At 37.5% G+C, this 21,814-nt stretch overlaps 1 pseudogene; it reads right to left on the reverse strand.

The window, feature by feature from the left end:
• Nucleotides 1–20,448: 20,448 nt before the first annotated feature.
• Nucleotides 20,449–20,980, reverse strand: LOC102911027 (small ribosomal subunit protein uS17 pseudogene; annotated as a pseudogene).
• Nucleotides 20,981–21,814: the final 834 nt, after the last annotated feature.

Genomic DNA, 21,814 nt, shown 5'->3' on the forward strand with positions numbered 1-21,814 from the left:
TTAGTTATGACAAAAAGTAAATTAGATATAAAACTTCAGATTCACAAAATAGATAATAAAATATTTTCTCAAATTTGGCCAAATAAAAATAGACTGGATATTGTAACTGTAATTCTTAATTTTTTATTATTATTAAGAAATTTTTTTTTTTTTTTGGTTTTTCGAGACAGGGTTTCTCTGTGTAGCTTTGCGCCTTTCCTGGGACTCTCTTGGTAGCCCAGGCTGGCCTCGAACTCACAGAGATCCACCTGGCTCTGCCTCCCGAGTGCTGGGATTAAAGGCGTGCGCCACCACCGCCCGGCTTATTAAGAAATTTTATATTCATTTTATATATCAACCACAGATCCCCCCTCCTCCCTCTTCCAGCCTCCCAGTTTTCCCCGCAATCCACCCTTCTTTCCCACCTCCTCCAAGTCAAGGTCTCCCATGGGGAGTCAGCAGAGCCTGGTACATTCAGTTGAGGCAGGTCCAAGCCCCTTCCCTCTGCACCAAGGCTTCACAAGCATTTCCCATTTTTGTCTAATTAAAAAGGAAGGTTTTAATTTTAACATAGTAAAATTATACACAACAAAAATGGTTAACAATTAAGAATTGCACCCAGTACCTAAGGTTAATCATTTTTGTTGTATATAATTTTACTATGTTAAAGTTAAAACCTTCCTTTTTAATTAGACAAAAAGTGGGAAATGCTGTGGAACAATATTTATATACTGTAAATATGTATTCTTGTCATTGTTTAATAAAGAGCTGACTGACCAACAGCTAGGCAGGAAGAGATTGAGTGAGAAAACCAGACTAGGAGGATGCTGGGAAGAAGGGTGGAGTCTCAGCAGTCAGAAGGAGATGTGGAGAGAAGCAAGATAAACATGCTGTGCTGAAAGAAGATACAGCCATATGGCAGAGGGTAGATTAAAAAAATGGGTAACTTTAAGTAGTAAGAGCTAGTTAGTAATGAGCCTGAGCTACGGCCACACATTTAGAATTAATATTAAGACTCTGTGTAGTTATATGGGAGCAGCTAGGGGGAATAGAAATTTCTGCCTACAATAAAGTGTCATCACTTTACTTTTATAAATATTGGCTGCTAAGCTGAGAACTATACATATATATAAAATCAATTGGTAAGTCAAGTGTAAATGCATCATGCCCCATATGACAGTAAGATACATAAAATAATAAATCAACAAGCACCTTCTCACATAACCTTTCCAAATGTTTTCAGTATAATTTCAGGGATATCTTTTTAATTTTATATGTGTTGGTATTTTCCCTGCATGTATATTTGTACACCGTGTGCATACGCTGCGTGCAGAGGCCAGAAAAGAGCTTTTGATCCCCTGGATCTGGAGTTACAGATGCTAGTGAGCAGCCATGTGGTACTGGGAATCAAACTTAAGTCCTTTAGAAGATCAGTCAGTGAGTGCTCTGAACTGCTGAGCCATTTCCCCAGTCTCGTTAGAAATGTTTTAGCTCCCCTTCAAATGCATCAAATGTTAGATGTTTCCTAACATTTAAGTTATATCTACTGTACTGTTAAGTCAAGAAAGTGACATTTGGCACAACTTGATTTTCTGAGGCTAACCAACTGTTTGCTCTCTGTTTCAAGTTAAGACCTGTTCCACAAGAGGGAACCTATGCATGGATAATGTAATCCTAGACCATAAGCTATGACTAGGGTGATCTTAGGTCTTAGGGGACAATTTACTACTGCTGTTCAGATAAATTTACATAGTCCCAAGCTGTCATCTAAATATTTATGTTTATACTCATATAGATAAATGATACTCTAAACCATAATCTGAGAAACTTCTCTTTGCAATACATGGTGATGAATACAGAAACACACAGCTGTTCAAGTTGCTGAGAATAAATGATGGATGGTTGCTCAACCCTAAACTAGACATTTGTACCACCTCCTCTAAGGTTCAGGGAACATCACTGAAGAAGAGATGGAAAGAAAGGAAAAGCTAGAAGGTAGGGAAAGGGGCTTTGAAAAGCTATCTTCGGAGCATCACACAGACAGTGAAGTAATGACTTTACATCAGCTGATGCTGCCTGCAATGGGTGTGCCCAGGACCGGGGCTATTAACATTCAATCAGTGATTGAGGATGAGTTCACAAGGTCTACCCACTCTCCACTTAACTATTGGCTGCCAGTGGATTCTAGGGGAGGGGCAGCCATTGTCTTCACTTGTAAATCCACTGATGGATCTATTGGACTTCAATAGATAGCTCCAAACCCAAAGTAAAATGGCCCTTTTTGAACTCAGTGAGTAAAAAAAGGGTTATAAATACAGGAAAGTGATTTATGGGGAGGAAGGGGTAGGAGAGAGGTAAGAGATGATGGAGTGACAGTGATCAGAATGTATTTTATACATGTATGAAATTGTCTAGGAACAGACTTAATAAGTTAATTTTTGAAAAGGAGCTGACATTCTGAAAAGTAAGAAACTATAGACAAAGGAGCACTATAAATATAAAATTTTTTTCTGCTTAAATTTCTACACCACATGTGCTTCAATGTAGTCTGCTGCAGAATAATAAAACATTAAACAATACTAAGGGCACAAAAATAAAAATTTTTGACCTGAAAAGTCACTCGTTCTCTGGCAGTCTACATCTTTTTGCTTTGTACTTTTAAACTTAACTTTCATGTGCCAATCTTATATCCACGTTTGGGCAACTTTTCATTATTATGTAAATACAGGCAGAAAATTGCCTAAATATAGTGGATACTTTTATGAATATAAAAATATGGATTCAAACAAATCATTTAAAACCATTATCTAAATACTATGAAAATTATACTTGATTTTGAAAAAAGGGTAATATGTGAATTATTATGCACTATATAATACAGCTTTAAAAATATGTCAATGTAATAATGTCAAATGATATTCTGCTATACTCATAGATTGGTGCCTAGCCCAATATTCATCAGAAAGGTTTCATCCAAAAACTGATGAAAACAGATGCAGAGACCTACAGTCAAACATTAGGCTGAGCTCAGGGAATTCTGCTAAAGAGGGTAGGAAGAATTATAGGAGCCAGAGATGTGATCACAAGTTTTTCTGTGTCCCACCCGCCCTGCAGCCTCTTGGACAAATAAACACACGGAGGCTTATATTACTTACAAACTGTATTGCCTAATGGTTCAGGCTTCTCACTAGCTAGCTCCTATAGCTTAATCTATTTCCATTAATCTATAAATTGCCACGTCATTGTGGCTTACTGGTACTTTGACATCTTGCTTCTCCTGGTGGCTGCTGGCATCTCTTCTCTGCCTGTGCCTCTCCTTTTCCTATCTCTGTCCTGGATTTTCCACCTTTCTATAAGCTGCCTTGCCATAGGCCAAAGCAGTTCATTTATTAACCAATGGGGACAACACATATTCACAGCATACAGAAAGACATCCCCCAGTACAAAGGGGTCAAGGACATCGCAAGGAAACCCACAGAATCAACTAACCTGGGCCCATAAGAGCTCAAAGAGACTGAACCAACAACCAGGGTGCCTGTATGAGACTGACCGAGACCCTCTGCCTATATCTGATAGTTGTGTACCTTAGTCTTCTTATGAGACTCCTAACAGTGGAAGCAGGTGCTGTCTCTGACTCTTTTGCTGGCTTTTGGGACTCTATTTCTCATACTGCAGGTTGCCTTGCCCAGCCTTAATACAAGGAGAGGTGCTTAATCTTACTCCAACTTGACATGCCATGTTTTGTCAATATCCCTGGAAGGCCTGCCCTTTTCTGAATAGAAATGGAGGAGGATGGATGCGAGGGAAGGGGGGAGGCAGAGGGGAGATGGGGGTGACTTTGGAGGAGAGGAGGGAGGGGAAACTGTGGTTGGGGTGTAAAATAAATAAATAAGCCTTGAATAATTCCAAAGACACAACTGAAGAAGTCTAATGCACAGCAGAAGCTATATTTCTATTGGTGATGGCATTGTCAGTCTATACCAGTCACATGAGGGCAATTATTATGATTTTAATTATATTCATATTATATTCCCTTTAAAGAATAGTGTCTCTCCAACGTTTATAAAGTAGCTGGGAGTTATTTTAAAGTCCTGATACAATAATGCGATAATGGTTTCAGGCTAAAACTTAATTCACATCAGAAGTGAGGGAGCTGCTATAGGGAACAAAGGAGAGCGGGGTGGCAATTGCTTTTCACTCTGGCTACAATAAAGGAACCAAATTCTCTATTCAGATGAAAATCTATTTCAGAACTTCAAAGAAATAGGCAAGAAACAGAGTTACCAAAAGATTATTAAAGGGCAATGATTTCTGAGATGCCAAAATTATATAGAGATATATCAATAAGTGGAATATGAGGATTACCCAGGTTACTGCCTGGAAGGAGTCACTGGGAATCAAAGCAGTATTCAAGAGTCTTTAGTGCTGAGGAGAAAAATTCCTTGGAGATGGAGTTAGAGATCTCCAGAGTGCCATCCCTAGACATTCCTCTCCTGGTCTTCAACTGAGGATGGATCATGCATGTGAAGAAACCATCTGAGACTGGGAATAGATCAAGGTTTATTGTTTCTCTAGTTTTATACAATCAAATTCAAAAGTAAGCATGTCTTATTATCCCCAAGATGCCTACTATATGGCATAGCAAAACAAAGAACAAGAATACTTACAGGAATATATTTCCAAAGCTACCACACAAAGTAAAATGTGTGATGCTAGCAATGAGAATTTAAAAAGAAGGAAAATATGGCCCAGAATTAGAAAGAAAAAAATTAATCAACCAAAATCATAGAAATTACATGCATAGCAGAATTAGTACTAGGTAAGAATATTAAAATGAAAATGTTCAAAAAGCTAGAAAAAGATCAACTATGTTAAGCAGGGTCATGGAGAATTTTGAAAAGACCCAAATCACTCTTTAGAAAGGAAAGTAAAGGTGTTTGAAATTGCAAACATATTTTTGGTGGTCTTAATGCAGAATAGAAGCTTTACAAGAAAGTATTAGTGAGCTTGAAGACAAAATGCAGTTAGCCTCATATACTTATCATTGGATTTCCTGAAAGGAATTCTATAGAAAGAGTATGCTTGAAGAAATCATGACTGAAATGTTACCAAATGGATGAACATTGTAAGCAAACAAGTAATTGTAAGGACATGGAAGACTGGGAGGACCGGCTAGCTTCTCTTAGAGTAGTACCCCTCTTCTGTTTATCATGGGGTACTTGTTGTTGCTCCTGCTGCTGCTGCTGCTATTACTGCTTGTAGTGGCAGTGCTGGTAGCAGTGTTAGTGGTACTTTTCTGCTGTTCTTGTTGTTTTTGAGACTGCTTCTCACTTTGTAGTCTAGGTTGGTCTGGAATTCACTATGTAGACCAGGATGCCCTTAAACTCATAAAAATCTACTTGCCTCTGCCTCCCATGTACTAGGATTATAACCACAGACATAATGATTTTTCTTGGGAAAACTCAAGGGAGTGTGAAAGATATACTTTTGGAAAGCTTTCCTACAGCAAACTAAACATCAACAACCAGATCCCATCCATAGGGTAGAATCCCTTAGAGATTCTACCACTTCCCAGATCCTTGATCCTGGGAACCAAATCTCCAATCACATTAACTTTTGAGTGTGTATGATGTATTATATCCAAAGGATAGCCCTGGAACTTTGAAGAAATGAATGAATCAAGGATGAGAATACCTTAACATCTCGAAGAAACTGAAACTAAGGGAGAGTTTTAAAACAAACAAACAAACAAAAATTATGAAAAGGAAACACAAAAGGCCACCTGAAAAGAAACAGGTAGAAAGGTATAGTTAATAAAACAATGTGAGAAAAGATAATTGTCTCCAGTAATGGAAGATGGCTGTTGTGTACAACCTGATATGATCTGATGAAAAGACTTCTAAGGTTGTCTTTCAAAAACAGTATCCCAACTAAAGTAAACAAAAACATGTCATACAAAACCCACTTGAGGGGCATTGTAATTGATGACCTCTACAGGCTATAAAAACAAGAAGAACTAAGAAACTGTCCCAGACAAGAGCAGACTAAAGAGACATGACAAATGTGGTGTCGTAACTTTAATCAAACCCTGTCTCAGGAGAGAACGTGAATGGAAAAGTGATTAAATTCAAATAGTCTGAGTGTAGGCAGCATATCAGTGTTGGTTCTGTAGTCTTGACAAATGAACCACATCAGCATAAAATAACAAGATGGAAAGTGATGGGGGTTGGGAGGAGCCTGAGTCTCTTTAAAATTCTTCTGTAACTATAACACTATTCCAAAATTCTTTAAAAAACAAAAAAGATTTTTAATGATATGTGTAAGAATTGATTACAAAATGCAATACAAAAATGTTAGTGACTTCTTGACACAGAAAGTAAATAGCACAGGGAATCCTAGATATAGAAGAAAGAAGCAATGAAAGAATTAATTTTGTGAAATACTTAAAAAAAATCTGACATCAAACTCAGAAATCTGCTTACCTCTACCTCTGGAGTGCTGGTATTAAAGGCAAGTACCACCACTGCCCAGCTGATAATTGACTTCTTAAAGTAATGCTGGCAATGATATGTTATGGAATTTGTAATACACAAAAGTTTATTGTATGAGAACAAAATCATAAAGGCCAAGAGGGAACAAATAGAAGCACATTGCTGAAAGATTCTTACTTTTATTACATTTATTTATGGTGAGAGTGTGTGTGTGTGTGTGTGTGTGTGTGTGTGTGTGTGTGTGTGTGTGTGTGTGTGTATGTACCATAATACTCCTGTTGAAGTCACAAGAAGTCTGTTCTCTCATTCTACTATGTGGGTCTTGGGGACTGAATTCAGATCCTCAGGCTTGCTAGCAAGCACATTGACCCATTAAGCCATCTCTCCAGCCTAAAAGATTCTGCTACACACATATGTAAAAAAGTATCACTTAAAAGTTATCATTAAGTAATGGTGTATACTGCACACACTATAGAAACCATCAAATAACTTGGTAAAGGGTTGCATTTAGTAAATTAATGAAGGAAATAAAATGAAATTTGAAAATAATTAAATCCAGGGATAGTAATGCTAATCAAAAGACATATAGAGGAATTATTATATCATATGATGTAGTGTGATTCTTTGAATGAGAATGGTCCCCATAGGCTCATATGTTTGAATACCTGGTCTGCAGTCAGTGGAACTGACTGGGAAAATTAGGAAGTATGGCCTTATTAGAGGTAGTGTGTCACTGAGAGTGGGCTTTGAAGTTTCAAAAGCCCATATCATTTCTAGTGTCTCTCAGTCTGCATCACAGCTGTTGTCTCAACATGTAAAATAACAGTTACTTCTCTAGCACCATGTCTGCCTGTCTCCTGCCACACTTACAGCCATGATAATAATGGACTCAACTTCTTAAACTGTAAGCCAGCCTCCAATTAAGTTCTATCCTTTATAAGTTACCTTGGTCATGGTGTCTCTTCATAGCAATAGAACAGTGACCAATACGTGTATACATGGATTCAAAGACTATTATTACCTTGGAGAAAAAGGAACATTGCACAATTATGAAGCTGTATCCAGTCATCAAGGGACCATAATAATCCTAAACATGTTAGATATGTAACATTGGTACTTCACAGTAAGTAAAAACAAAAAAAAAAGTTGATAGAACTCTAAGGAGAAGGTGAACAAAATACCTTTATCTCACAGCAAATGTAAAGAAAACCAACAAATGCATTTTTAAGAAATGTGAGCAACTGTTAACCAAATTAATTTGGCTGACATCCATAGAAATCCCATCTAAGAACCTATAAATATACATTTTTTAAGTTGTGCACAGGATATTGACAACAAAAATATCATGTTATCATCCATATAATAAGTCTTAATCAATTTAAAAGGGTTTAATTCATATGAAGTATATTTTATGCGTAGAGTAGAATTAAATTAGAAATCAATAACAAATTAACTGGAAATGTTATAGTTTAGATGTGGACTGTTCCCCAGATGCTCATGTGATAAAGATTTGGTCTGTAGCTGCTGATACTGCCAAGAAACAACGGAAGCTTTAGGAGATCAAGCTTTGTAGCCAGAAGTTTTCCTGTGCCCCATAGCTGCTTGGTCCCAAATAAACATATAGAGGCTTATACTAATTACAAACTATTTGGTCTATGGCTCTGGCTTATTACTAGCTAGCTATTACATCTTAAATTAACCTATTTATATTAATCTATGTATCACCACGTGTCTCGTGGCTTTTCCTATGTTCCACTATATCTTGCTCCCCTAGTCGCCTGCAGCGTCTTTTCTGACTCTGCCTTTCTCCTCCCTGTATCTCTCTTGGATATCCCACATGTCTATAACCTGTCTTGCCACAGACCAAAGCAGCTTCTTCATTGACCAATGGTAGCAACACATATTCACAGCATACAAAAAGACCATCCCACAGCAAAGCTTGATTAGAAGTAAGTCATTGGGAGGAATGTCCTTGAAGAGTACGCAATGAAACTGCCTTCTCCTCCTCTTGCTACCTTCATGCCATGCCTTCCTTACACCAGCTCCTTCCTCACACCACTGACATCTCACCTTTGCCTTTCTCACTCGACTTTTACTTCCTGGCTTCCATGAAGTGAGCAGCTTTGCTCCTGCATAGGCTCCCTACCATTATGGACAGCATTGTTGGCTGCTCAACAACAATGGAATACACTGACTAAACCTCCAACCTCTGAGATCATGAGCCAAGACAACACTTTCTCCTGGGAGTCGATTTTCTCAGGCATTTTGTCACCACTACAGAGGACTGACAAATACACCTCCTGGCATTTAGAAATTAAAACAATGAAGAGAATAGAAAATACTATGAAAATTAAACAATGAATCAAAAAAATGTTTGAAGCTGAAAGGTAAATGAAACTGAACATTGAATCTATAAAAAATACATGGAATTAAACTAAAATTGGACCCATAAGGAGATACATGGCACCAGATGCCTCTTTTGAAAATAAAATTACCAAATCAATTGCCTCAGCTTGGGTATCCCAAAAAAGAAGAAAGTTAAAAATAAAATAAGAGTTATTAGGATGGAAATCAAGTAAATGGAACAAAGGAACAATATGGAAAAAATAAATTTACAGGGATGGAGAGATGGCTCAGTGGTTAAGATTACTGGCTACTCTTCCAAAGGACCTAGGTTCAATTCCCAGAACCCACATGGCAACTCACAACCATCTGTAACTCAAGTTCCAGTGGATCTGACACCTTCATACATACATGCAGGCAAAACACCAATGCACATAAATTAAAAGATAAAATAAAATTACATAGTATATCTTGAGAAAGAGCCATATAATCTGCAAAGCTCTGTCTAAACTGATAACAGAGAGAAAAACAAAATGCCAATATAAGGAAGGAGAGATGTGCTACCATAGAGTCCACAAGCATGAAAAAAAAGGAACAACTCCATACCTATAAACCGAAAGACTAGATAAATATACAAATGTCTTGGAAGACACAAATTACTAAATATCACTCATGAAGAAATAGAAATGACTAATAGGATTAGTTCTCTATCAATTAAAGCAATTAATTTTTAATTAAAAATCTCCCCCTATCTGTCTGTGGAAGATGCCTCAGTGGGTACAATGCTTGCCTTGCAAGCATTGGGACCTGAGTATGAATCCCAAAAGTCACATAAAAATCCAGGCATGGTGGTACATGCCTATGACCCTACCGAGGAAACATGAGACGCAGAGGCAAAAAGATTCCTGGAGGCCTGTGAGCCAGCCAGCCATATCTACATCGTAAAGTATCAGGTCAATGAGAGACTCTGACATAAACAAAAAAGTGGAAGTACTTAATGACCAACACCTGAGGTTGTCCTGTGACCTTCACCCAAGTACTAGGAGAGGAAGGGTAGGGGTGGAGAGAAAGAGAGTATCCTCACCCAAAAGAAATGCCAAATAACTTCAGTGGTGAATGTGAATGGCTCCAGTGGTTAGTTCCAAGTAGCATTTAAGGAAATAGTGTTACTAATTCAACCAAAACTCCTTATTATTGAAAGTTAATAAATGCTTACCAATTTATTAGATAAGGACAATTACAATATTCTTCTAATCTGTGCAAACTGAATCCAACAACATATATTAAAAGACAAAATGCAATAACCAAGTGGGAATTATCTCCAAAATGCAAACTTAGTTTTATCTTTCAAAATCAATAAATATAATTCTCCACATTAGCTGATCATTGCAGTCTGAATATTTGTATTTTCCCTGATATTAATATTCAAAAAAATTAAAGATTCATCTTTTTACCAAGATAGCACCAAAAAGCAAGGAAGGGAGCTGCTACCCATCCCAAAGCTGGAAAAAAAATCCACTGAAAGATGGCAGTATGGAAAGGTGCCCACTGCCCAAAATGAAGGTCTATCTGCACCTCATCCACCTTCCCATGGTCCAGTAGCACCACTCTCCAGCATCAGCTGAGCCCAGATGGCTAAATCACCACATACATTCGTTACCAAGAAAAAGAATATTAAAACTTCAATGGTTGTCAGAAAACAGAGGAAGGAGGGAGGCAAGGAATGATTTCAATTAAACTGTACATTTGGGGAGGGGACAAGGAAAAGATATAAATAAAAGGAAGTATGAGTAAAAAGATCATAATGAATCCCATTGTTTTGTATATTAATTGTTTTAAAGTATCAAAATTTTGCTCTGGGGGCTAAGAAAATGACTCCATGGCTAAAGCACCTACTCTGTGCAAGTGTAAGGACAGAAGTTCAAATCCCCTAGAAATTCAGATAAACATCATGTGGGCCATGGGCCCACTTATAACCCCAGCCTCAGATGTGGAGACAGGAGATCCTGAGAGCAAGCTGGCTAGGAAGAACAGCTAGATGAGTGCATTCTGAGTTTGATGGAGAGATAACACCTCATTGAACAGGATGGAAGAGCAATCAAAGATGATCCTTGACATCAACTTTAGGCCTCCACATGCATGTGCACAAATGCATGAGTGTAGCTAGAGTTTTCCTGCCTTGCCCACAGTCAGAACAAATCTTTGTCACCCGCCAGTCCCATAGCCTCTCAGACCCAACCAAGTAAACACAGAGACTTATATTGCTTACAAACTGTATGGCCGTGGCAGGCTTCTTGCTAACTGTTCTTTTAGCTTAAATTAATCCATTTCTACAAATCTATACCTTGCCACGTGGCTGGTGGCTTACTGGCGTCTTTACATGTTGCTTGTCCTGGTGGTGGCTGTAGTGTCTCTCCCCCTCAGTCTTCCGCTTCCCAGAATTCTCCTCTCTCCTTGTCCCACCTACTTCCTGCCTGGCCACTGACCAATCAGTGTTTTATTTATTGACCAATCAGAGTAATTTGACATACAGACCATCCCACAGCACATGAGCACACAAATGTGTGTGCACAAAAAATTATACATGTACAATACATACAAACTCATATGAAAATGGAAAAAGGAAAAAATTTCTTTGTCAAAAAAGCATTTATCTTACTGGATGTCATTCATATGTTATAGAACTATCCACTTTGCACTTTAAATATGTAAAATATATCTAAATTTTAAAATATTCTACACATATTAAAGACTTTAATTTCCCCATGGTTAACTTTGGTTTCCGTTCAAGATCTGTTTCCAACCTTTACCAACCAGGTCACAGTTCATTCTACCTAATTATTCTCTCAGACTTAATTAGAATACCTTTGCCTTAACTTGAGTGGGTGACTCTATAATTATGCCTAAACAATGAAGAAATTAACAAAGACTATTTTGCTGTTTCTGCAATAAAGAATAAGCCCAATTCTCATGGCATAGTCTACTTTTTCTGGGAATAGGAAAATAATAACCATCCCTCAAGTTTTTATTGTCAATACTTCAAGTTACCTAAAATAAACAAAGTGTTACCGAAAGTCCATTTGACTTCAACATTTATTTGTCAAAATAATCATGGTCAAAATGCAACTTAAGCAAACACTTGAGTTTCTTGAACCCCTGGGAACATTTGCTTCGTCTTCCTAGGAGAAAATAACTGGAAACAACATTTTCACGTAGTTATAGAGGTTAGCCACATCACCAATGCCCTGCCATTTCTTACATTCTAGCAGCGATGAATGCATTACAATCATCTGCCCAGGTGAGTTAAGTCACAATTACCCCAATATTAAATAAATAAATGGCAGACTGTGTAGCTGAAAGTTTTTCTGTGTCTTGCCTGGCCTACAGTCAGACAAATCTCTCACCTGCTGGTCCCACAGATGCTCAGACCCAAATAAACACACACTGGCTAATATTATTTTTAAACTATAGCCATGGCAGGATGGATAATGAACTTTATTTTCTCTCCAACAACAGAATTTCTTGTTCCCAGAGAAAAGAACTAATTAAACTATTTTCAGACAATTGCTATTAGTAATTATGCCCTGTGAAAATTAGAAGAATGAGATAGGACCTTCTCAGAGTTTCAGCTCCTTTATGAATGTAATTTAGTAACAGCATGAGGAACTATCAACACATATATAAGTGAAGGTGCAAGTTTTTTGTTTTTATTTTAGATCCATAAAACTGATGTATGTTTGTCAGGAAGCTGATACAGATATGGGCAGTGGGATGCTGGGGTTGACTCATACCATCTGCCTTAGTCTGTGCTGCTGTAACAAATTTCCCCAGCCTGGGTAATTCAGAAGTAATACAAGCATATTTCTCAAATTCTGGAGGCTGGAGAGTCTAAACTCAAAATGCTAGCACCTGTGTGCAGTAATAAGCCTGTCTCTACCTCTAGGATAGACACTTGTTGCTGCATTCTCCAGAGGAGAGGAATACTGAGGTTCACAAGTTAAAAGTTTTGAAGAGTAAGCAAGCGCTTTCTTGGACCCTAAGCCCTTTTATGGAAATGCTAACCATATTCATGAAGGGAGAGCTCTCATGACTTAATCATCTCCCAAAGGTGGCCCTTCCCAATACCCCTGCATTATTAAATACCAACACGAGTATCAGGTGGAACGTCATCATTCAAACCATAGCACTAGCTCACAGCAAGTAAGTACCAAATATTCCAAAATTCTGAAATAAAGCAAGAGAAGTTTTTGAGACTTTAAAATGGGCAACAAAAGCTGTATTCATATGGAAATCAGTGAATACTACAAACTGAGCTTTATACTTCATTTACTCATTTTGGTGATCTATTTATTTAAAATGTGTCAGCATGCCACTGGGTAGGGGATGAGACTAGCATAGGCAGACTGGCCTTCTCAGGTATGAGGGACCTTTACTATATTCCAAGAACATAGTTCTACAAACTTATAAACTTTGTAAAAATCTCTATTGCTGAGAAGTTTGGTAACCCTGTAAGTTTACACAAATCTTGATGATAATAAATAACAGAACATGCTAAATGAAAAGAAGTCAAATAATTACACTGTAAATATGTTTCAAGCTTTTACTTCATGTTCTAAAGTCCCTTCAGAAAGTCACATTCCCTAGACTAGCCTAACAGCAGTGCTCAGTTCTGACTTCCAAATTTACTCAAAGTCTATGTTCTGCAGGTGTTGTTTACTGAGTGTTAGCTGAGGAGTCATCATCTGTAAATACTTGAAGAGAGTCTCAAAGCAAAACACTTGACTCATAACAGCCATGTGGACAAAACAGGATCTCTGCAGAGCCCCAGGCAATTGGAGGATGGACACATATATTATATGCAAGAAACAGCATTCACCCTTTTTCAACTAAAAATCTATATTTGGTAGTGCAGCCACTGTGACCTGGGAATGTGCTTATGTTCTTCTAATTGGCTGGCATAATTTGCTTAAGACCAGAGTGAGTGGGATCTGAAGTGGAATTAGACAGTCCAATTAAAATTAGGATTCCACAAATATTTTTCTGAATCAACTATGGTGCTCATCATGTTTAAACCACCAAATCTGCAGTAATATGCAATGATTTTCCGAAACAACCAGTAGCATTGGTCATATCATTATCATGTTAAGATTAGATGCAGAACGTAAGAGGTCTTGTTAAAAAATTATAAAAGGTCATAGTCTCTCTCTCTCTCTCTCTCTCTCTCTCTCTCTCTCTCTCTTTCTCTCTCTCTCTCTCTCTCTCTCTCTCACACACACACACACACACACACACACACACACACACTGGGGAATGCTCTTTAAAATTCAAATTCAACAAACAGCAGTTGAAACTCCATAATCATAAGATGAAATATGCCTCAAATTTTCAACTGGGAATATAATCATAGTGTAGAGATAAACAGGTTTTAAATAGCAATGTAACTTTATGGAGACCATTAATTTTGTTCCTGGAGACATTTTATATCTTTTCTATTTGTGGTCAAGTACAGAGTGTTATAACTGGAAGGATATGTCTTGTCTGAGATCAGATCAAAAAGTGATTAAATTTTTAGAGATAATATTCTAAAGCAAAGCACAAAAACCCTGGATAAAGTTCAAAACTCTTCACTTGGAAAATTCCCCTCTGTATGGATCTATGATTGATAGACACCGCAAAATACTAACTATTAAGGAAATAATGCTTCTAGAAAACCAGTTTTTAGAAGGTAGTTGGTGTGGAGGTGTGAATACGAATGGGCCTCATTGCCGGGCAGTGGTGGCACATGCCTTTAATCCCAGCACTTGGGAGGCAGAGCCAGGAGGATCTCTGTGAGTTTGAGGCCAGCCTTGGCAACAGAGTAAGTTCCAGAAAAGGCACAAAGATACACAGAGAAACCCTGTCTTGAAAAAAAAGAAAGAAAGAAAATAAAAGAAAAAGAATGGCTCTCATCGGCTCATAGATTTGAATGCTTGGTCACCAGGGACTGGTACTATTGGAGAAGAATTAGGAGATCTAACCTTAATGAAGGAAGAGTGTCACCATGTGTGGGTTTTGAGGTTATCAAAACAGCCCAAGCCAGGTTCAGTGGCTTACTCTTTCTGTTGCCTATAGTTCTAAATGTAGAACTCCCAGCTATTTCTTCAGCATTGTCTGAAGCCTCCATCTGCTGTATGCTGCCATGCTCCCTGTCATGATGATAATAGACTAAACCTCTGAAACTGAAAACAAGCCCCAATTAAACGTTTTCTTAAGAGTCATTGTGTCTCTTCACAGCAATAGAACAATAGCTAAGACAGTTGGTATCTTCCATTTTTTGCTCTAAATTAAAAGAGCATAAATTAAATAGATTAAGAGGGACATCAGCAAGACAGCAGAATAGCAACAAGAACTTGGCCAGAACCTAGAGCAAGTATGTCATTTAAAGAACTTTGGGTCCCACATAAGGGTTAGAAGGCCTGATACAGGCCAAGACTTACAAGGGTTGTTTTGAAAAGGCAGGCCTACCTCTAAGGTCACAGTACAGACAATAGACTCAGCAACAGCCTTATCTCACTATAAATCAAGCTGTAACCTCTTCAGGCTTGATTCCATCTCCAGAACCATCTAGCAGGGAACCTGGTGGGGGGGGGGATATCGTGTACACTTTTGTTAATACATCTGTGGACCTCAGTCCCAGAAACGGAAGTGGCCCCAATGACGTGTCTTGATCCCCTCACAGGTTTTGTCTGAAAGAAGTGATATTCTCTTCAGAGTCTCATGGCAGTTGCACTGATCTTTGAATTATAACCTCAGTCCTATAGCAGACCTGAAATAATCCTGTGAATTAGCTCTGGACACGCTGAGCTTGAAGCAGTCCTGTCCATCCATATACACACCAAGAGCCACACCCATCTATGCACCAGCAAATTCTGAAGAGTAACCCAGCTCCAGCCCTGCTTAGCTGTGGTGCAGGGGCCATTCTGCTTACCCAGGAGTCCAGCATGAAAAGTACTCATCTGGAAGCAAAACTATAATCTGTATACACTGAAGCAATCTAATACTCAATTCAAAATGCATCATATGCAATTCTCAAAAAATATAAATTAAGATGAAGAAGAAAAATAAACTAAAAACAATTAAGTAGAAACTACAAGAATATATAGAATCAATAAAACCAAAAGTTGGTCCCTTTAGAGAGGAAGTAAGAAGCTAGTGAAACGCCTCAGTCAAAAAGTATTTATGTGCAAGTGTTAGGACCTGAGTTTGGATCCCTTAGCACCTACATGAAAAGCTAGGCATGGCATTGCATGTCAATAATCACAGGGCTGGAGAGACAGAGACAGGAGGGACCCTGGGTCTTGCTGGCCAGTCAAACCAGTGAGTCCAGTTTCAATAACAGACCCTGTCTCAAAAATAAGACCAAGAAGCAATTAAAGAAGACACCTAACATTGATTCCCGGATTTCATATGCATACATAACATGTGCGTGCACATCTGTACACCCATATAAGAACACATACACATACATATACATAAAGAAGAATATGGCATCAACAGCCCCTTAGTAAAACAAAAAACTAAAGAACTGTTTTCCTAATGAACATGTTGCAAAATGAACATGTTTTTCTCAGTAAAATACTTTTGAACTAAATTCAACTCCTTAAAAGGTCACACACCGTGGCTAAGTTAATTTCACTCAAGGAATGAAGAATGGTTTGATATACACAAATTAGTAAGTGTAATACAGAACACATTTTACCATGTTAAAATTGTTACCATGATAAAATTTCTGGACAAAACCAACTTATGGAGAAAGAGCTTATTTTGGATTAGAGTTTGAGAGGAGACACAGTCTGTCATGTCTGAGAAAGGTGGGTTCAATAACATGAGGCCAGCGTATCTTGGCAGAGAAAGAGGAGGAAGTGAGGCAAAGCTATAGAGGTATCAAAGCATACCCTCAAGGACATACTTCTTACAAAAATGCTCCACCTCCTAATGATTCCACGACCTTCCCAAACAGTGTGAACGAGACCAGGTGTTCAAATACACGAGCTGATGAGGAACATTTCTCATTCAAAGCAATAATAGCACAGAAATGATGTGATCAGCTCAGTAGATAATGAGAAAAAGTTCAGCAAGTTTTCATGATAAAAGTCCTGAAGAAATTAGGCACAGAAGCAACACGCCTTACATTTTGTGGGCAATGCCATTGTAATTATGATAGGAATTGCAGGAAACATTAGATTGCTTTGGGGGCATTGGGTATCTAAATAGAATGAATTCTTCCAATCCATTAATAATGGGAATTCCCTTTTTATTAGTATCTTTTCAATTTTCTTCACTGATACATTATAGTTTTCAACATAAAAAGCTTTTTATCTCCTAGTTAAATTCAGTCTTGTGAGGCTTGAAACTGCTTATCAACTTGACTCTAACTATAATCATCTAGAAGGTAAATCTCTAGGCATGCCTATGAGAGATTATCTTGATTAAGTTAATTAAGATGGGAAGAACTACTCTAACAGAAGTAGTTCTATTCGTTGGGCTTGGGGCTTGGGCCGCAAAAAAGGAGAAAGCTTGCTTAGCACAGATTCATCTCTCTCATCTTTCTTACTGTGGATACAATGTAATAGGCCACCTCAAGCCATGTTACCTTGACCTCCCCACCAGGATCCCTTATGCCCTTAAGTTGTGAGCTAGAACAAACCCTTCCTTCAGTTGTTTTTATCAGGGTTATGTTATCACAGCAACAGGGAAAGAAACTAATATGATTCCCAACAAATTATTTTATGCTATTGAAATGGGATTTTTTTTTCTTTAACTGCTAAATCCTTTCTCAAAGACAATTTTCTTATTTTCTTTTTTTTGTTAGTGTATAGAAATTCTATTAGTTTTAGTGTGTTGATTTTATATTCTGCAACTTTATTGAATTAATTTATCAATTGTAATAATTAGTTTTTGGTGGAATATTTAGGAAAATGATAGTTTCCTTAATAAACAGTACTTGGAAATTACATGTTTACATGCAAGGAATAAAATTGGAACCATCTTATATGGTATACAAAATTCATCTTGAAATGAGTTGAATATGAATATAAGATACAAAACAAGAGGGTTTGGACAGATGGCTCAGCCAGATGGCTCAGCCAGTTAAGAGCACTGGCTACTATTCCAAAGGTCCTAAGTTCAATTCCCAGCAACCACTTGATGATTCACAACCAACTCTAATGAGATCTGGCTCCCTCTTCAGGCATGCAGGCAGAACATTGTTTATATAATATAATCTTTAAAAAAAAAAAGCAAAAAAACTTTTAGAAGAAAGCATAGATGTAAGTCTTGGCCTTGATCTTTGTGGTGAATTTGTGGATGAGATGACATCAGAACATCAGACATCACATCTCTTGATTTCAAACCATATAACAAAGCTATAGTACTCAGAAAAGCATATTATCAGGACTAAAAGTACCACATAGGCCAGTAGGACAAGCTAGAGAATCCAGAAATAAACTACATGGTCAACTAATCTTTCAAAAACTAGATGACTATAAAAGCAACTTGAAGAATGGGAAATGCTTATAAATTATATATCTGATATAATGTTTACATCTTAAATACATAAAGAAATCAATACATCTCAACAGCAATATATAAATAATGCAATCTGAAAAGTACATGAACAGATGCTGTTCCAAAGAAGACATAAAAATGTGCAATAGGCATATGAAAAATTGTCTCATGTTCCTGATAAATGGGAAAGTAAAAATTAAAGCTAGGCAGTAGGTCACCTCATACCTGTTATTGGGGCTGTAAAAAAACAGAGATAACATATGTTGGTAAGGGTATGAAGAAATAAAACTGTGACTTGTTGATGAGAGTGTTAATTTCTGGAAAGTACTACACATTTTCTTTAAAATAGAAATCTAAGTAAAAACTACTATGTGATCCAACTATCCTACTTCTGAATTTTTCTCCAAAGGATATGAAGTACACTTTCAAAGAGACCACATGCTTATTGATTCATTCTAATCAAGATATGGGAACAATGTAAGTGTCCATCAATACATAAATTATAAAGGAAATATTATCTATATATATAAAATATTATTTATCAAAAAAGGAAGGAAATTTCACAATTTAGGACAACATAGATGAGTCTAGAAGATATTACATAAGTTAATTAAGACAGACACAAAAAGTCAAACAGCTCAAGGTCTCACTTATATGTGAAGTCTAAAAAAAACTCAAAACTCATAGAAGCAGAAAATAGAACATTGGCTGCCTCAGGCTCAGAATTAGAGAAATATTGGTCAAAGTTTAGAACTTTTCCAGTTATAAGATAAATCAGTGCATAAGATAAATCTAATGAGTAACATGCTTTTTAAACTATATTTGAATTTGTTTAGTAATCAATGTACTTATTGATTGTGGTTATCATTATATAATGTGTAAGTACATCAAATTATGTTGTGCGCCTTGAATATATATATAATTTTATTGTTATATAGTATTTATACATAACAATGGTTTTCATTACAACATTTTTATACATATGTACCATATTCGTTTCCCTCTCTTATTACCCACTCACTCCCATACTCTTCCTAAATAGTCCTCCTTCTTGTCTATTTTTTATAACCAATGAGTTTCTTATAGAAATTTGGGTGAGCAGGTATTTTACAGAAACACCAGCAACTTACTATGCCTACAGTGCTTAAGAAAATCTCTTCCTCCCCTAGCAATCATTAATTGCTTATAAATTCTCAGGTACAAGTAAGGACCTGTGGGTCCCTCCATGCTAGCAATGAAAATATGTGATTTTTGTTTACTGATTACACATACATAAGACTATGGAAAAAAACAGTTCAATTAAAAAGGAACATTTATTATATGTAACTATGAATAACATGAGTATAGGAGTAGACAGGAAATATTAAAAAGTAAGATATTATAGCAAGTCTAATGACAACTTTAGAGCTATGAGGCATGCTTATGCACAGAAAAAAATGAAAAAAAAAATCTGTCCAAAAATGTATCTGGTGGTATAAATGAGAATAACCCCCATAGGCTCATATATTTGAATGCTTAGTCCTGAGTTAGTGAACTGTTTGGAAGGAGTAGGAGGTATAGCCTTGTTGGAGGAAGTGTGTCACTGGGGATGGGCTTGGAGGTTTCAAAAGCCCATACCAAACCATTCTATCTATCTATCTATCTATCTATCTATCTATCTATCTATCTATCTATCTATCTCTACCTGCTGTCTGTGGATCAGGATGTAAAGCTCCCAACTATTGCTCTAGCATCATGGCTGCTGGTTTCCTACCATGATGATCATGAACTCACCATTTAAAACTAAAAGTGAGCCCCCAATTAAGTGGGTTTTTTTTTGTCAAGTATAAGAATTGCCTTGGTCATGGTGTCTCTTCACAGTAATAGAACAGTAACTAAGACAGCAGCTATTTATGTTCCATAAATACAGGCCATTTGTGTTAAATTAGGTTACATTTTTTTCAGGTGTAAACTCTTCAAAGTACACATCTATCGAAAGAATACAGACATAAACTGTCATGTCTTCGGGTTTTATTTTTTTTTGTTTTGTTTTGTTTGTTTAGGTTGAAAAAATAACTTTATTTGTTCTAGGGAGTTGGCCAGAGTCCTCTCAGAACTTCTGAAACTGCTCCTTGGTGCAGAAGCCTTGGTGACCTTGAGCATATTGAAGCACATAGTCTTGCTCATAGGCCTGCACTTTCCCAGGTGACAATGTCACTGATCTGTACATCCCTGAAACAGGGGGACAGGTGCACAGACATATCCTTGTGATGCTGCTCAAAGCAATTGTACTTTCAGATGTCATGGAAATAGTCCCAATGGATGACAATGTTCCTCTGCATCTTCATCTTCATCAGGACACCAAACAGGACCTGATCTCAGATGGAGATGTTACCAGTGAAGGGGCATTTCTTGTCCATGTAGGTGCCCTCAATGACTTCCTTGGGTACCTTGACGCCTAGATCAATGTTTTTGTAGTACTGAGGTAGTTTTTCCTTGCTGGTTTCTCCCAGCAGAACACACTTCTTGTTTTGAAAGATTGTGGGTGGCTTTTGGTAAGCACCAAATGTCTGGATGTCACCATCTTCCCAGCAGCCTGAGAAAAAAGAGAGGTAGATTAACTCCCAAGTGTCCTTATTCATGACTCAAGATCTGGACATGTCTTTGAATTTTAAAGGAAAATATTTATTTGGATAAAAAAAATGAAGTAGATATGATATGATCACCAGTGTCCATGATTCTTGCATGTCTATGACCTCCACTATAGTGTGATCCTAATTAATCTTATCAATAAAAACCAGGAGTCGAATATAGGATAATAACCTGAAAGATCAGAGAAGCAAAGGAGCAACCACTAGTAACTTTTTACCTCTCCAGGATTCTCAGATGGAAAGGGGGCTGAGATCCTATCTCCATTCTCCTTATATTCCTGTCTCTACCTCCCTGGCCCTGGGATTAAAGGCATGAACCTCCCAAGTGCTTGAATCAAAGGCATGAGCTTCCCAAGTGCTGAGATCAAAGATGTGAGCCTCCCAAGTGCTAGGATTAAAGGTGTGTACCATCACCACCTGGCTTCTATGGTTAACTAGTGGCTAGCTCCACCCTCTGATCTCTAGGCAAGCTTTATTTGTCAGAACACAAAATATCATACAGCAGTCCATTGCCTATCATTCTCGCATGGCTCATGGCTTCCTGCTGTGGAACAATCTTTGTACATTGTAAATATGTATTACTCTCATTGGTTAATAATGAACTTACTGGCCTGTAGCTGGACAGAAAAGATTGGGTGGGAGAGCCAGACCAGGAGAATTCTGGGAAGAAGAAGGAGTCAGTGGAGTCACCAGGAGACACAGAGGGAGCAAAACATGCTGGAGGACAGGTAAAGCTATGAGCCACATGGCAATACATAGATTAATAGAAATGGGTTAATTTAAGTAGTAAGAGCTAGTTAGTGATAAGCCTGAGCTATTGGCCAA

This window comes from Peromyscus maniculatus, chromosome 13 (assembly GCF_049852395.1).
Source record: "Peromyscus maniculatus bairdii isolate BWxNUB_F1_BW_parent chromosome 13, HU_Pman_BW_mat_3.1, whole genome shotgun sequence".
In the NCBI taxonomy this organism is placed as follows: Eukaryota; Metazoa; Chordata; class Mammalia; order Rodentia; family Cricetidae; genus Peromyscus; species Peromyscus maniculatus.